At 44.3% G+C, this 18,579-nt stretch overlaps 1 protein-coding gene across 5 annotated transcripts in view; it reads left to right on the forward strand.

Moving 5' to 3' along the window:
* RPS6KA2 (ribosomal protein S6 kinase A2) overlaps window positions 1-18,579 on the forward strand; it is a 372,902-nt gene that overhangs the window by 184,117 nt on the left and 170,206 nt on the right. The gene's annotated exons all lie outside the window — the stretch shown is intronic.

Genomic DNA, 18,579 nt, shown 5'->3' on the forward strand with positions numbered 1-18,579 from the left:
GTATATTTTCAGAGGACCCCGAAAATCATGTCCTTTTCTCCTGTCCCTCATCTTGTCATCTTCGCGTTTCCAAAGAGGTCTGTGGACAGTTCTCTAACGTGTTTTTTATTGCAACAACCAAATCTTATTCTCTTCATCCCAGTATGCAAATTCCATTGTTGAATGTATAGATGACCAAATGGTGAAGCATGTTTAAATAAAAAAGAGACATTGGGATGGGGGTGGGGGGAGACGGATGACACAACCCAGAGATTTCCTTTGACTTTGCCCTCGCCTTTGCCACGGGCTGGCACCTACTGAGGTTTTGATTTGTTTACTGAAGTCAAATCAATTGGAACAGTGTCGCATCTCTCATCTTGGTTTTCTTTGTCCCAGCTGCCGTGACATTAGATACAGGCATGGGTTCTGCAACAATTCAAAGGTCTTTAAGCAAAGCTCAGGAATAGATGTGAAGGCAGCGGGATCACATGTTTAAAAAGTTTCTGTTACGGTTTCACTAAATCAGAATTTGAAGTACTAGACAGGATCTTTGTGACTAGTTTCTAAGAGTAAAACATCTTTTCAAACAAATACAACTATTAATCAAATAATGGAGGAGGGCTTGCTTTAAACCTGACGTTGGCAGAAATTAAACATAAGTTCATTGAGATAAGTCATTTTCCTGGGTCTTAGGCATTTTAAAAAGCTGAAGTTGATAAGAACAGAAACTCAGAACAGTATTTGCTTTCATATCTCATAAGTTTTTATTCATCAAAACGCCAAGTTTATTATCTAGCTCCTTGTCTCCTTCCCTGTATTGTCCTTTCCAAGGGGAGGCACACGTGTGAGCAAAAGCTCGACATTGTTCAGGAAGACCAGCAGCAGACAGCGGGCTGGACCTGTGGAGACTCAGGCATCCTACCAGCACGATCCACTCCCCTCCAGTGTTATGGTTCAGCAAGGAGAACTGGGTTGTGGAAGTACCTCCAAAAAGAATATAATGGGAACCAAGCAGGGGGGACGGAAATGAGGTTTCTTCAATGTGAAAATTAAATTTCTAAAAGCCATAAATAAACCATCAGATGTGCAGAAGGTCAAACTGACTAGAAAGAAATGTAGTCTGTCAGAACATCATCAATGAGCGCTTCGTTTGACCTGGATGCCTGTGCTGGGTGCCGGATAGAAGTACTAATGAAGAGGACCCCACCGATACCTCGCTCTGTTCCTACAGATGCGTTCACCAGCTTCTGTCCATTGATACTTGTGAACATCTAGGCAGGCATGTTATACTATTCTCATCCTATTGCTGGGGGAAATAACCCTGGGAAATTGAGGGTCTTGCTGAAAGCTTACCAACTGATTCATTCTGCAAGTGTTTATTGAGTACATGCTATGTGGTCAGCCTTTTTTTAGGCATTGTGGATCCGAGAGATATGAGACACAGAAGTCCTGGCCTCATCGTGCCTCCACCTAGTGGGGGATTTAGTGAGTGGCTGGCCCTGCACTCCAGTCCAGTAAATCCCATATTCCTGCCCAGCTATCCTCCCATCTGTTTCCAGAGAAGCCTGCCTATTCGTTTGTATATTCACGGCAGATTATAGGCCAAGAATCACTCATCACAACATGTAAAATTTAAGAGGGGAGGTCCATCAATAGTTTGAGGTTGAGAAATAGGATGTATAAAGCGCTTAACACAAATGTACATTTCTTCTGTTTGGACTGATGAAAAAGATAACTCATTTCGTAAAAAGAAACATGGTGTTTCTTTTGTTTCTGTGAAATTTATATTTTGAAATATACACAGAGACTTTGAAAAATTTTTTCTGAAATTCAAGATCTAGTGACATAAATGGGAAAGTAATAGTAGTTACTTAAGTTTAAAACAATATCATCCTTATTTAAAAGGCTTCAGGGAGAGCCTTAGTCTTAATGTTTTCATACTTGCTTTTAAATTTAACTTTACATGTAGAACCCAACATTTGGTAAACTCTAACCAACAGAGAAGCTGGGACACTTAATCAGATTTGGAAACAGTTTATGAATTACAACTTAAATATTTTTATAGTGTATCAGCATTACGCCAATTGAGATGGCTGGATAATTGACTCTGGCAAGAATGATTTCAGGGTTTTCTAAAGGAAATTAGATATCTTGCATTGACTTCTATGTGCATGCCCTAGAAATGTATCAGGGCTCAGCATGTGCCAGACCCTCACCCCCAAGAGAACTCTGATTTCAGGGCATTAACAACATTGCCTACAAACCGCAGCACTTAGCTGGAAGGTGTCACCATCACTTCATTCGACAGTCCATTATATAGATGAGAGAATGGAGCCCAGGGAAGCAAAATGACTTGCTTATGCTCCTTCTCCTAAAATGTTTTACAGGAAGTTCTCACTGTAAGAGCATGTGCTATCTATTATTAATTTTAGCCGTTTCAGTCGTGTGGTTATTGACGTCTACCATGGATTAGGTGAGGCATGAAGGCGGGCTATTGGGATTTTTAAAAGGAAATCACTCTATAGGATATTTTGGAATGTGCCCCACAACCTAAAATGATTCTAGAGAACCTTTTCTGGAAGTTGGAAAGTTCCAGGTGAATTGGGTCTTTGTCTTGGATGCACTTAAATTGGATTCTCACTTCTGCGTTTTACAGCAGGGCGGTTCCTTAAACTCTCTACGCCTCATTTTTCTCTCTGGTAAAATGGGGATAATAATAGTTCCTACCTCATAGGGTTAATATGACGATTATGCGCTACCATATGTGAGAACTTAACATGGAGTCTGGATGATGAAATCACTAGTCAATAATTGTTAGCTATGGATATGGATCAAATATTTCCTGGGTTTATTGATGTTTTTCATATTCTTCAATGTCTACTGGTTCTGTCTGAAGCTGAGGTTGCCCCTATGGCCTGCAGAACCCATGGCTTCTGCTACCTCAGTAAACTCTTGGCCTGGTAATTGATAGTTTGGATGCCCTTCTTGAGCGCCTAGGGGAAGAGAAGGCTGGAGATCAGTTCTCCCAGGCTGTGTTCTGGACTGTTTCATTTGATAGCACTGGCCCCATTTGCTAAGATGGAATTCCTATCATCTGGCTGGGATAGCGATATTCCTCTTCCTTATCTTATGTGTCGCCCTGTGAGTCACCTGCCCTGATCCGTGAATGCAGGTCCCCTTGCCATGGCATCATGTGCTAAGGTGGCTTCTACAGCCAGGAAATGCCCCAGCATCAGCATCTCAACTTAGCAGAGCTTCAAGGAATCCTCCCCTGCTCAACCTTCAGTCACCCAAGAGAGCCTCCACAGGTGTGACATGAGAGCTCCAAAGCCTGGCTCAGGGCTGTGGAAGGTTGCGAGGGGGTGGCTAGGAAAGGTTTGGGAGGGCATATAGGTCTTAAGGGAATGAAAAATGATTTTATTTACTAAGAGTAAGATTTATTTACCAATTTGCTGAAGATATCAATACTCAAAGTCAGTTGATCTAGGAGACAGTTGTTTTGTTTAGGGTTGGTTCTCTTTGGTTACCTATCATTTGGGACCTTTCATGTGTTTTTGACATTTCTACTGAAAGACAGTGGGGGTGAGTGAGAAGGGCAAAGTAGAAGCCCTTGAACTGGGATATTGATAGTGGTAAACTGTTGAGTGGAAGAAGAGTTTGATTTATTTGCTGAATTGTTTACATACTCAAAAAAGTTTTAGCACTTTACGTGCATTGTCCTAAGCAACTGGGGTATAAAGATATGATCTTTATATGATCAATGAATTGAATGAACTTAACATCTATTGAGAGAGGCAAACACATAAACGGAAGCCTGCTGTGTAGGATGTTATCACTGGGCTTAAATGCTCTAATTAGATCAATTGTCAATTCATTTCGATTTCCCATGGTCACAGATAACCAAGTGTGATCTGTGTGCACATATGAATATATTTTAATTGCTTACCCCTTTTTAAGGGAAACATGGTGTCCTAAGAAAATAAACGTTAAGAAACTCTTAGCAAATGTTGTGAACAATGTTGGCTCCAGTCATGGAACAAGAGAAAGCTTCCTGGAAAGTTAAACATTAGGGCTTATTCTTGATTCTTGATAGGTAAGCTCTTCTAGATGTTGAGTGGTTTCCAGGAAAACCATTTCTTATTAAAATAATTTTCAGGTACTTTCCGTAAGTGCATCCAAAGAAATTCTATGTTAATCCTGATTCTATTTGGCTTTCAGACAACAACAACAAAATCAGAGAAGACAACAATAAATTGTCTGTATTAGTGAATACTTAATTAGCTTGTCATTTTGCTTATTTATGCTTCCTTTTCTTTTAAAGACACTAAACATAATTCCTGATTTGTGGTCACTGTTTCTGTGATGTGCCTTATCTTTGAGTTTCATTCCATACTTTCTCTCCTTACATCCAAGAAAACTTCCCAAAGTATTGTTGCTTATTCAAAAATATGTGAAAAGATGACCCAAAATATTGAGATTTCACTCCTTTTTCTTTACCTCCTTAACCCATGTGCCTACCGTCTCCTACCACACACGGTGATGCAGCGAAGACTATTTCCATATATTTTTCATGCATTCAGAAGCAGAGGAATGAAATAAAAGTACTCTAAGTAAAAAATGGCATATCTGTCCACATCATCTGACTTACTGATTACGCAGGATTTCACTGTGTTTCTGCGTGCTGGGTGAACGATTTCTTAGATGTGGCGAATTAATAAGCAGGTAGGATACATCCAAGCTCTCTGAGGCAGGGAGGGAGGTGGGGACAGAGACTTGGGGGCTTGGGAAGAAAGATGAAGAGAATCCTGTTAACCAGTGTTGTGTGGATGATTCAGTTCATTCAGAGTGCTCCGTGGAAAGTGCTCCTTTGAAATGTGGGGAAACAGAGGATGAGTTCATTTTGTGTTAAGTGGGGTTAGCATCCAGTAGTTTAGCCAGAAATACTCTTCATCTTTTGCTCCAAACTTCTGTGCTTGTTAAATAAGTAAAGCTAGTTTGGCACTAGAGGCGTTCTCTGCAATGCTCTGCTTTTATTTCTGATTATGCTGATTTATGTTTTGTTGTATTTTTCCCCCAGCATTATATGTTTGCTGATATATTTTCATGGGTAAAAACTATGAAATTAAACTCAAATAAACAGGAATTATCAACAGTCGGTTAAGCTACAGTGAGATTTAATCAAGCAAGTGGATCAGACACAAATATATTCAGTATAAAGTATTGTTCATCGTATCTGGTTTGCAGCTCTGTCAGAAGCCTTTCCTGCTGACAGTTAGCTGAGGAGACGTCATGGTGGTGCAGCTGTAATTAAGCGCGAGGAACCCGCACACCAGGATGAGGAGGGTGAACGTGCAGTAAGCGCATTCCTGTGCTTTAGCACTAAGCAGGCAGCGGCCAGTGTTTGGAGCCACCTGAGATGTTCATTGACCAAGACTCTCCTTGACCCAACGTCAGGCAGGCTCTCCCGACCCCACTGCTCAACCAGGCCCCAACCTTGCACTTCCGGGTCGTCCTCGTCAGGCCCGCAGCACCTGGTTTTATCAAGAATCCTGCTGAGGCAATGTAGAGAAAATCCCCCAGCCTCAATATTTGAGCAGCCTCAGTGTCTGGTCAAATTCCTCATCCTCACCATCTGCCCGGTGTGTCTGATCACCTTGACTTGCCTTCAGCAGAAATCTTCTTAGGTCAGTTTAGAAAGAATCACCCTGCCCTCTTAGGCGTTTTCCATCCACCAGCACCACCCCCACCCACCCACCTGCTCCTTGGCTGTAAATCCCCTCTTTCCTTATTGTATTGGAGTTGAGCTCGATCTGTGTCCCCTACTGCAAAATCCCATTGCAGTGGTCCCTTGAGTTAAAGTCTTCCTTACCATCTTTAACAAGCGTCAGAGTCATTTTCCTTGAGCAGTACCTGTTGTTATTGGTAATTTGCATATACTCCTTGAGATCCATTAAAGGGCGTCCCAGGAACACCGCTGATCAGAGTGCCCTACTCAATTCCACCCAGCAAATGCACAGCAGCCACTCTTTCTCCCTGAGATCTGGTTTGCAAAGGTCCCTAGGATCCGCAGGCAGTGTTCCTAACCCCCCACCCCACACTGAGCCCCCCTGGACAGTGCTACCCTCCCTGCTACCAGATATGCCCCAACCTTGCTGGCTGCCCCTTCTCCTGGTGGCCACCTCGCACTCCCTCCTTCCCCTGCCGTCTGCCTCACCAGGCCACTGCATCCTTTTGTAGCTGCATCAGCTACAAAACAGGGAGAACCATGTAGTAATGCTATCCTCAAAAGGTATTAAGTGCTTGGAAAGTGAAATGTGCCTTGTCGGGGAAGAGTTTGCACTTGGCATTCTATGCTGTTACGCAAAGTTGGCTTTGGTTGGACCCTGTAAATGGTTTCGCACATTAAGGGGAAAAAAAAGCTTTTCCTCTTTTGTCAGCCTCCTCTCCCTCACCCTTTTGAGTACACATCTGTTTCAAGTTAGTATTATCACCATGAACTAGCTTTTCCTAGGTTGCAGCAATGTTAGGGTTACTGAGAGTCATGGTTAATCTACGTTGCTGTCATTTTAAACATCATTCATGGGCATAGCAGCTCTTGTAAAACAGAGAAGCAAGTTCACACTGTTCCTGGTGTCAGCCCTCCAGCTCGTGGGCTGACACGGAATGGCCGAGGCCCGGAGTGTTGGAAGAAGCAGTGAGGAGCTGGTAGAAATTTCCTGGCTTCTTACGGAAAAGAATTATTTTTTCTTTTGGCTATTCTATTCTCCTATGTGAAATTAGTAAGATCAAAAAAAAAAAAATGAATTGGAGAATGAGTGTTTAGGCTATTGGCCAGTGTCTTTCCTCCTGTTGCCAGAGAAAACAAGGTTCTGAATAAGATTGACAAGCTAAGAAAAATATGCTTCACGCTCCTGGAATGATTTGTGTGCCATGTTTCCACTGTCTTGGGATTTTCAGATGGACATTAACCACAACACAAGTGTGGGACCTGCTTGGACGTGTCTCTCTGGTCAACATGAGCTGTGACATTCTTTGCAGCGAGACATCCCGGCCACACCATCCTGCCCAAAGCCCACGGGCTTGTAGCTTTTACTCGTTACGATATGCGGTCGAATTTATAAGGGAAAGGGATGGAGGGATTTTACCTTGGAAGACTATTTTGAAATGGTTATGGTAGAAATGCTCTAGTGACTGCTTAAGAAATTGCTCATTTGAGTCTCTAATTTTAACTCAATTTTTGGACTGGGATAATTGCAAACTTTCTAGAACTAAGGTTAGATATAATACTAACTTTCAAATGTATTTTTACATCCAAAGTATAGTGTGGACCATCTCTTTCTAAGGATGAAAAAATAGGAAAGCTCCTTACTCTGAAATGTGAGTGAAACACAAGAGGAGTGGAGAAGGTGCCTTGGAGAGACTGTGTGCAAGAGAAGCTGGGAGTGAGGGTGGAAAAGCAGAAGCCAGGCCAGGAGGAGACTGCAGCAGCCTGGTGGACTGGGCAGGCTCTGCAGCGTCCGTGTGCCTCCTCATTTGCACGGCTATCAGCTCACTCAGGCACCCATCAGCCGGTGAAACACTGGAGAGACAGGGGTGCGTCACATCCCACGGCTGCACGCAAACGTGCAGAGGGGCCGCAAGAGATGCTCTTGTCCTGTGACTTGCTAAAGTCACTCTGTTTGGTTGACTTTGAAGAAAAAGTAGAGGAAAGAAAACCAGACAAACAAAGCAGAAAAGAGCACTTATTTCTAGAACACCTTCCACTCCTTGCGTTCTGCTTGGTTTGTACTGACGTTGGGGACCAGGGCAGATGGGCCGCGGGAATAGAGTGGCGATTCCAGCTCACTGCCTTCAGCCCAGAGAGCCCCAAGCAGCAGCAGGAGGTTGGGCAGGACTTTTCTATTTCTAGGTCTTAGCAAAAGGAGAATGCATGTATTCTGATGTGTGACTCAATCAAGACTTTGTAGACTTGATCCCGATGGCGAAGTGAATAAAAATGTCCAGCCTGATAAGACCTGTTGGAGCTAATATGCACAGGACTCATGTGCACTTCCATGGCTGTAAATAATTAGACCTCATCTCAAAATCTTCCTCAGTGCGTCTGACTTTGTTCTTTGACACTCTGTGTTGTTCAGGTTCTGACAATAGAACTCCAACAATTGATGAGAGAAAGTGGAGTGATCTGGTAACGTGCACGGGCCGTGGCCATTTTGTGTGTGCGTGAGGGAGGGAGAAGGGTATAGATTTGAGATGCCATCCCTGCCCAGATGGAGCTACTTAATAGGAGTGATGCACGTTTGCCCAAATCGTCGCGGGCGTTACGGAGCAGACCTGTGTTTTCATGTTGATGTCTCCATGTAGCGCCTCTCGCCAGCTATGAGCTCGATCTTCTGCCTTCACTCCTTACTCTTCGCTGCAGCCTGTTCAGCCCGTTCCATCTGCGGCCCCTCCCTCCGTGTCACCTTTCCACTCCACTAGTCGTCCCCTCCCCTGAGGGGACCACTTTCACCACGACCATCCCTCAGCTCTCCCTCCATGCCCAGGCCTCCCACTTTGCTCTGAGCTCATCTGTGACTTGGATTCAGGGCCCCCTCTTCCTTCAGAGGACTCCGGCCCTGGAGCGCCTGGATTTGGACAGGGAAGCTGTGTGGGAATTGGGAAGGAGAAGCGTTCATCGCTGTGTGACCGAGGATGGGGTGGAGCACGCTGCCTGAGTCCTAGCCTAGAGGGGTGGTGTGTGTTCACAATCACGCCCCATCTGAGAGAGAAGTGTGTTGGATGGAGAAACAACTGGAAGAGTTCTTCCCTGTGGTGTGGGCTTGGTCTCCCGTTTCTGTAATGTTCTGGATTTTTAGCAAGTTCCCTGAATCGTGTATCTTCCTGCACGGGTCTGGGGAGCTCAGTGCTCCCTCCGCTGCTGGGGAAGAACACACCTGTCCTCCCCACTGGTGTCAGCAGTGTGGGCCTGGCTCCTCTGTGCTAGTTCAGTGATTTGTGGCCACGTGTGCATCTGTACAGAACCTTCTTGAACCAACTTGTGGCTGAGCGGGAGCACGTCAGGCTCTCCTCTGGGTGGCTCGTGTCCAGGGACAGCTGTGAGCAGCCATCAGGACTGCGCCCCTGCTGTGTCACGTGACCTTCTCTGTGTAGTGAGTGTCTTCTGGGTCAGTGTGTGAGAAGTCCCTGGAGGTCCTTTGGAACTTCTCTCTTAGGTATGAACTGAATATTCACCCTGTGCCTAGAAATGATCTATAGAACTTGTGTTTGGGGAGTTAAAATGTAGGAAAAAACGGTTGTGACCTAAGACTAGTGGTGGGGGATTGAAAGCACTATATGTGTGAAATAACTAAGAAACTATGACAAACCGCACATCAGCTTAAGTTAGTCCTGGCGTTGGGCAGCTCACAGCCGTAGGTCTACTGTTGGGCATTCAAAAGTGTTCCATAGAAATGGTGTCTAATCTCCCTTCACAGTATAGCTAATATAGTGTCATTTTGCAATAAAGATTGTGGTAAAAAACAAAATGATTTTTATCACTTAAAAATTTTAAAAGCTGTAAACTATCTTAGGAGGCTGAGAAACTATCAGCATTTAAAAGCAAATTCAGAAATTTCAAAATGTATTAACACGAGCAATTTTAAAAAACAGAGAGACAGTAAAAGTCAATAAGGATTTTTATTTTTAAAGCTGGTGCTTAGAGAAGAGTAGGTTGAATTCCAGGAGATGGCTTTTGCGACTTCCCTGAAGGCAAGTTCTAATCAAATTTAAAAGCTTTCGCACTCCTAACATGGATGTTTTTGCAGTACATAATTTCCCTTTAAAGCTTCCAAGCCCAGGCTGCTTTCTGGCTCCTCAGTGGAGCGGGTTGCACATGTCCTCGCAGGAGCCAGCGTTGTGCCGAGATTCCCTCTGTGCATGTGGCCGCGGGCCGTCCGGGCTCAGTGCTTTCTTGAATGCTCATTTTGTTCCTCTTCCTCTCAAGTGTGGTGCACCTTCGGTCAGGGGCCTTGGGCACCTTCATGTAGGGACCTCGGGGCACCTGCCCTGGATGTCGAATTCTCCATCCACCCCTTCTTCAAATCCCTCCTGATCTAGTCCAAGCATGCTCTGGGTGAGGACGTTTACGTCACTACTTCATGTTTTAGGCAGGAAAGTCACGGCTTCTCTGAAGTTCCAGAGAGTCGGCAGTTCATTTCAACACGACCTGAAATCTCATCCTCACCTGCATCCAGGACTTTCCTTAGGTTAAAAGAAAAACGGCTTCGTGTCTGGTATCTTCAAAAGTCTTCAAAGGCTCCTTACTCCTTTCTCTATCCCGATCGCCTTTCTCCTTGTTGCCCTCTTCCTTTCGCCATCTCTGGCCCATGTGTTGTGCTTGATAAGTAAGCGGTGCCACAGGAAGCAGCCCGCGAGTGTGGAAACGTTGTGTTCTTTATGGCTGACAGAGGGCCCGTGGCTCGACACCCAGGGGAATGTGTGGGATTGTTTTCCAGTCAGGTGAATCGGGCAAGATGGAGCGTTCATTTATTAGACCGAAGATCTGAAAAAAGGTGCTCATGAACAATGCCACTGTGTCCTGCTGGGATTCCAAAGGCAGGAGATAAAGTAGGAAGAGTTGGGGTCTGGGCTCCAGGGCTGGGGGCTGCCCAGTGAACCTCTCATCCAGCCCCTGGAGTGTCCGAGGGCCCATCCCCAGTGTCCATGTGATGAGCTCAGGCCGGGTACACTAGTGTGGGCTGGTGGCATCCTTGGTGGTTTGGGCCGATGGCATCCTTGGTGGGTTGGAAGGCTGAATAATGGCCCGGAAAGAGATTTGCATCCTAACTCCGAGAACCTGTGACTCTTACCGTAAATGGCACAAGGCACTTTGCAGATTTGATTAAATTAAGGGTCTTGATATGAGTCCTGGATTATCCCGGTGGGCCCGAAATGTAATCACAAGTGTCCTTACAAGGGGGAGGCAGAGGGAGACTGGGCCTCAGAAGAGGAACAGGGGTTGTGTTGATGGAAGCAGAGACTGGTGATGAGGAGGGGGCCCCTAGAAGCTCAAAAGGCAAGGACCGGATTCTCCCTTGGAGCCTCCAGAAGGCACCAGCCCTGCCGATACCAGTGCCGCTGATTTGGACTCCTACCTCCGGAAGTGTAAAAGAAAAATCTATGTTGTTTCAAGCCGCTGTTTGGTGATCTGTCACAGCAGGAAAAGGGAACAGACACAGCGGGTCAGTCTGGTTTTAAGGAAGATCTCAGTTTGTGGAAGATGTGGAGCAAGGTGAGGGGCTGAGCTCTGGTCTCCAGTGGGGTGGGGCATCGTCAGGGAACAGTGGCAGGGCGTCAGGCTCAGACCATGAGCACCTCATGGGGGTGTCGCGGGGCCTTGTTGGGGTCGGCACGGGGCTGGAGGCGTTACAGTTCATGCTGGACCCCACCTTTAGTGTCTCCATGGCATCCTAGGAATCTTGCCTGGCGTCCAGCCCCCTATAGTTGCAGGAAGCTCAGCTGTAATCAACATTCATTCTGTAAATATCCCTCGAGCACCCACTTGAAGGTGAAGGGCCTGTCCTCAGGGACTTTGCATTCTAGTGCGGAAGAGAAAAAAGCCAGCTTCACATAGAAAAATGTACCAATTTCAATAATGACAAGTGTTGGGGAGAAAAACCATACAGAGCGAGTGGGAGTCGTGGGGGGACAGAGGAGAACAATTTCTGATGGGCTGGTCCAGGAAAATGTCTGGGAGTTATTTTAGCAGAGCTAAATGAAAAGGGGGAGCAGCTCACAGTGTTTCTGAGGGAGAAGCCATGAGTACATGGGTCCCGAGTGGGAACAGCCAGAAGGTGCATGTGCCCAGAGTGCGGGAGGAGGGGATGGGTGTGAGGGCGCAGGATCCAGAGCCCGAGCAGGGCCCCGGAGGCTTGGGAGAGTCGTAATTCAGCCTAAAGGCAATGGAAACCCTGGAAGGTCTCACCCCAGGGAGTGGTAGGGTCATGTCTGGCTTGAAAAGCCCCTCTGGGTGGAGTGTGGGAACTGGGCCATAGGGCAGCAGGGGAAGGCGAGGAGATGAGCCGGACAGCTCCCGTAGGCCAGGAGGGTTGGCAGGTCTTGCAGCTGACCTGATCCTGGGCCCCGGCATAAATGAGAGAGAAATCACCATGACTCCCAGGACTTTGATGATGCGAGAGCTACCCCTTAAAGGCAGTGCTGAACCTGAGTGGAATGAAGAGCAGGGAGTGTAGGTGAGGGAACTCCCTTTTGTAGGTGCCCAGTTCGAGTCCTTCAGACAGCGATTTGCTTTGCAACTTAAAGCAGTAGACAAAATTGTTTGTAAAAAGCTCCATGCTTCCCATTGCTCTACGATCTGTTTACACACTGAGTCCTCACTTCTTGCAACACTGCTCCTCGTCCTGTGCACCAGCCGCGGGATCGGGGCAGCCCGGCTGGCTACAAGTCAGTGGGTTTGTTAAATATAACATCAGAAGCATTAGTCCAGAATTGCAAATGCCACCTACAGTGAAGGGTTCCAGGCAGAGGCAGTCATGTTTTGGGACTGGGATTTTTCCAGATTACTGGATCTAACTTCCCTTCCGACTTAGAAAAATCAGACACGTGCTTTTTCACTAAAGGCGTGAAATATAAGGAAAGGTCTGAAAATTTAATACAAATGGACGGCTCCACTTGCTCTGGCTAGGCCTTCTCTGTGGGTCCTGATGACTCCCAACAACTACTTATTTTTAAAAAGAAATAAAGGGTTGGAGTGGAGGAGAGAGAAGAGGGAGAAACTGAGGGAAGGGAAAGGAAGGGGAAGAATGTAGACTGCAGAAGCAGAAAGAAAGCAGGACGGGTGGACAAAGAGACAAAGAGAAAGATGCGTAAAAAGAAGGTAAGGGGGCTAGCCCCGTGGCCTAGTGGTGAAGTTTGGCGCAGTCCGCTTTGGCGGTCCGGGGTTCGCAGGTTCAGATCCCAGGCGTGGACCCACACCACTCGTCAACCATGCTGTGGCAGCATCCCACATACAAAATAGAGGAAGATTGGCACAGACGTTAGGTCAGGGTGAATCTTCCTCAGCAAAAAAGAGGAAGATTGGCAACGGATGTTAGCTCAGGGCCAATCTTCCTCACCAAAAAAAAAAGAAGGTGAGAGACCGACATTGAGAATAGTTGGTACTGGCCACTTCAGGAAAAATATCAAAATGTGGGAAGAAATTGACATCTAAACTGTAGAGTCCTGCTACCCTAACTCCCTGAGCGTGAGAGCAGCGTGCGGCTGGCACCGGAACAGATAGAGCGTTGTCTGTGGGCTCTGCAGAGTTGTTTCTAACTTAGATTAGAGTCGTAGGATTAGACGCAGTTGAGAGGAAAGGGACAGCAGGCGCTGAGCAGGGATCTAGGACCCAGCTCCTCATTTCTGGTCCCCTCACCCTGGTTTACAGCTGGGACACAGAGGAGAGTTCTAAGACGCAAGCCTGGAGTGAATTCAGCGTGTCCACAGGTGTACTCTCCTTTTCTGTAGGGGACCCAGTGATTCATGAAATCTTCCTCCTACAGAAGAGCTAGGAATTCAGGATTCCACCAGTGTGCTGGTTGTAAGGAGGATAAACATCCGTCAGCAGACCACTGAGATGCCAAAAACACTGGAGTCACAGCTTCGTTTCTTACATCACACCTGGCAGACACAGGGGGACAGGGATGTGGTGAGCCCTGAGCATCCCAACTAGACGCGGATCTCCTCCGGGCTCTTCTTAGAGGGACAATGGAGTTCCCTCCTGCTGTCCTGAACCTACCCTCCGAGACAGGTGGACAGAGCCCTGGCATCTGGGAGTGGGAACACCATAGAAAAATTGGAGGGAAATAGACCAAAACGGTCCTTGGAGACGGACACTGGAGAGGAGGTCGCACGCTTAGTTAATTGGCAGTGTGTCTTCTGAAGTTAGAGAATGCACCAGGCAGAGAAAGCCGAGGCCTCCATGTTTCAGAGAATGCTTTTGTGTTTAAGTGACTGGCTGCCCGTGTGCCCCCAGGAGCATCCGTGCCTGAGCCTCCCGTTCATACCCCGTGGGGATATCCTTGCCCACCGGTGGGGGCCAGATGCATTTTGATACCTAAAGCATTATGGAAATGTAAGAAGGTTTTGCCATCCATGAGACAGTGGAAAATATTTGTGAGGAGCTTAAAAGGCTGATTTTATAGAGCTTTTACAGTGTCTGTGATGAAAGATTCTAGAATGACAACTTCCAAGATCTTGTTTTACTTCACCAAATTCTTCATAGCCAACGTACTCTATGAATTTCCCTCTCGTACAATATCATGTCATCATTGGCAGCTCACCTTTGCATTTGAAAAGACGTGGTTATCCGTAATTACCGTTCAAGTGCGTTTCATGTTTCCAAATACACATCTGTCACTGAAACAATGACAGATATGGCACACTCCCCGAGCTCCTGCATCTGGGAAGAAAAAAGTAGAGACAAAACCAGGATTAAAATGACTATTATTTTTCCAGTCAACAAGTCTTTCACGCATTTTATAGTTTTTAAGGTGAGGGGGATTGAGCCATTTGAAAATTAAATAACACAAGTTTTCTTTCTCGCCAAAGATAAGTATGACATAATCTCTTTGACAGTCTGGGGAATAAAAGAAAATGATCAGCTCTCCATAAATATGTAAGTTCACGTGTCTGTTTGTTTATAGGTATATGTGTGTGTATGTGTGTGTGTGTGTGCACGCGCACGCGCATGCACTACATGTGGCATTTTCCTGGCCACAGTGATTAGCTCAGAGTCAAGCATGGCCTGAGACAGTCAAAATAGGATGTAACTTGGGACCTTTGTTCATTGGCTGTAGAGGAATGAGGAGGCGTGGGGCCTGGCAGCTTTCTGTGACCAAGAGATAACCCAGCCTGCAGATGGAACCAACACACAGAGGAGGGCAGAGCCAAGAAAACCGTAGAGATTGGAGCCCTGATCAGCTCAAGCCTGAAGTCCGTGTTCCCTTGGGACATTTAGTTAAAACCAAGTCTTTCTGTTGTTTAAGCTAGTTTGATTTGCGTTTTCTATTATGCAAATAAAACCATCCTGACACACATATACGTTCTTTACAAGAACCCTAAAAAGTAAGTACAATTATGTCCTTTTCATAGATGAGGAAATCGAATATGAAAAGGTCCAATAGCTTGACCGAAGTCACGCTAAGACTAAGTGGGGAATCAGAGTTAGTTGTCTTTGCCCCCAAAGCTTGTTCCCTTAACCACTGTGATGTATATTAGACCCAAACAACGTGTCTAGACCAGATTACCTGTTCCATTCACACTGGCCAGGAAAATGCCATGCTAACGAGGTTTTCTATCTGAAAAAAAATCACAAGGGGGTTTTCTTGTGAGTTATGCATTGTGTTTAAGTTTTGGGCCCCGTTGTAGCAGAGACCTGGTACACATAGGTGCTAAATTAATACCCAGTGAAGGAACAAATGTGGGGCTGCCTCCCAGTCCTCTCCCAGGGAGACCTGAGAGGTTAGTGGGTCCAGCTCCTTCATGAGTCCCGAGTTTCAATCCCCAGAGAACAGATCATTCCATTAAACCACAATGCTTTTGATGCCTTTATAATTACAGAAGAGAGGTGTCTGCCACTACACCTTATTTTCCCTTTTTTGCTCTTGTTTTGTGAATAAATCATGCTGAAAACTACAAGTAAGGCTGAGCAGATTCCCAGAGGTAATGACAGCCTCTTGGAATTCTCTGAGAGGGGGACTTGGTCCTGCTAATGCCTTTATGTTATTGGTCCATTAGGATAAATGGACACAGCTGGTATATTGAACAGTTTTGGAAATGTTAATAGAATTCTGCCAAATGGCTACCTATGAAGTATAGGGACATGTCTTAACAGGATGTGTATTTGGAAAATATAATAATACTTTTAAATTTATGTTTAAAAATATAGGAGAAACACTTTTCAGATTTTCTAGTTTAATTGAGACGGTAAATTGGGAAAATTAAAGTTAGACTTTTTTATTCATTGAAAAAAATGAAATGTGTTATTTTATATGTTGGCAATTGTTTTATTCTTCAGTGTGTTTAGTGGGTCTAAGTATACTTTTGTTCCTTTTCTGTCTACTACTAATAATTATTATAAATAAAAATAAAAAATAATAACAAATAATAATTAATTAATTAATAATTATGTAAATTATTATTTACATAATAATTTAAAGAAAGATTCACACAGATAGAAATGGGAATTGATTCTAGAAAAAGTATTTTATTTATTATACTTAGCTTCCCACTTCTTAAAACTATTCAGAGTTATAACTATATGATGAATGGATATGCATATATTCATTTTATAGAATAAATTTTATGAAAATGTTGCAACATTATTTTCTTTCTTTTTCTCTCTCTCTCTCTTTTTTTTTTTGTGGTGAGGAAGATAGGCCCTAGGCTAACATCTGTGCCAGTCTTCCTCTGTTTTGCTTGTGTGATGCCACCACAGCATGGCTTGATGAGCGATATGTAGGTCCGTGCCCAGGATCTGAACCTGCAAACCTAGGCCACCAAAGCCGAGCACGCCAGATTAACCACTACACCACTGTGCTTGCCCCCATGTTTTTCTTTACTGTTACATTTCATGTGCTTTTGTGACCAAATTTTTGCCAACACTGTCTCTTGACTATAGTGATCATATTTTGATAAATTACTAGAAGGAATTTGTTACATAAAATAGTGTACAAAACTATGACGTACAAGATAAAGGCTCTGAGTGAGCAGCCTTTTCTACCCTGGAGGTATCCACAAACTTTATACTAAATGCATTTTTAAGTGCTTGGAATCATGGAGCGTGTAACCTAGTTGCACAGGATTTTATCTGTATTAACCATCATGAATTCTTTCCTTTAAATTCTGTCCTTGATTTTTGCTTGTAGGTGATAGGCAGCTAATTCTTTCAGAATTCAGGAAATTCACATGAATTTCCTGCCCCTCCTTCTGCCACCATTGTCTGTGTTGGCTGGATTATCTTTTATTCACAGGGAGGAAACGCTCATTTGCATTTACCTTCCACAATACTGTCATGCTGCTTGACTGTGAAAAAAATGTCTTGCTTTTTATACATTTTTTAAATGATGTGCCGCACATTGTAGTAATGCCTGGCATGCTTATATAACCACTTCAGAATACTTTTTTTTTATGTGATATTTACCATTAAGTATTGCTGTTTCTAGCAAGCTACTTGGTAGTAAAAGATACTGTGTTGAAATAAATAGCAAGAGATATAATGAGGAGATAGGAGTGGAGAAAAAAATCAAAACAAGAAAAAAGAGTCAGAACGATTAGAAAAATATATAGTCAGGCGTCACTTAACAATTGGGGTACGTTCTGAGACCTGTGTCAGGCGATTTCGTCATGTAAGCATTGTAGTGTACTTACACAAACCTACATGGTACAGCCTACTACACACCTGGGCTATATCCTACTAATCTTATGAGACCACCATGATATATGTGGTCTATCATTGACCAAAATGTTGTTAGGCGGCACATAAAAGAGAAGAAGGGATTCAAAGCTAATAAATTCTCTTATCTTGAAATAAGTGTAGAAAGATATTTTCTTATTACCTGAATATTCTAGTTTGTGAAATCTCCATCTTCCAATAATTACAGATTAATAAAATATACTGGGCACTAAAACTTTTCTAAATAAAATTAAGCTTTTGATAAATCAGAGTATACTTTACGATGTTTCAATGTTCCTAGGTCTTCAATGTAAATATCAAACAGTATGGTCCACCACTGTAGCTATAACAATACTATATCATAGAAAACTGATGAGATCATCTAATCCAACTGCTGAACAGCCCAGCAGTTCCTTCTGTAATAACTCTGAAAGTTGATTTAAATCAAGGTTTTTCCATTTGTCTCATACACTGGAACCCTGTTTTCAGACATCTTGTGCAGAACTGCAGTATATGAAACAAATTTTGGAGAAGAGCCACTCTTGTTGTGTGGGAATGGGAGGGACTTGATCTCCCTGTGGCCTCACCTCTCCCCAGCTGAGTCTGAAGTCAGGCCACAGAACCCCAGGGTTCCAGAGAACCCAGTTTGAAAATCATCAGTCTAGACAAAAACTTATCCATGGGGGAGAAACTAAATAGCAGCCTCTTTGTCACCTCCCATTAGTACTGGACTGGAGGAAACAAAATATCCCAGGTCTCCCTCCTGCCTGACAATTTTCCAAATGTCAGCGGAGATTGGGATGGGTTTGGCCTCGTCCTATTTCATATTCCGGAAGTTGCTCTTCAGAGTAAATCTCCAGTCTTAAATTGTTTAGTTCATTTTTCTCTTCCATAAAAATTCTATTTTTAAACCATATCCTTAGCTTCCTGGTTGTTTGGATTTGAAAATAAACATGACTTTGTATCTAAATATGTATCAACTGTGGAAGAGACAGAATAAACACCTAAAGAATAATTCCACCTCATGAGGGGCCAAGGTCAAGGCTAGCTGAGAAAGTCTTTCCCCGAAGAAGAACAGAACCCAGAAAACGAATGAGGGAAAGTTCTGTAAGGCTCATAGGAAAAAAGCCATTAGACCCTTTGACCAATTTCTACAATATTGCCTCTAG

This window comes from Diceros bicornis, chromosome 39 (genome assembly GCF_020826845.1).
Source record: "Diceros bicornis minor isolate mBicDic1 chromosome 39, mDicBic1.mat.cur, whole genome shotgun sequence".
NCBI lineage: Eukaryota > Metazoa > Chordata > Mammalia > Perissodactyla > Rhinocerotidae > Diceros > Diceros bicornis.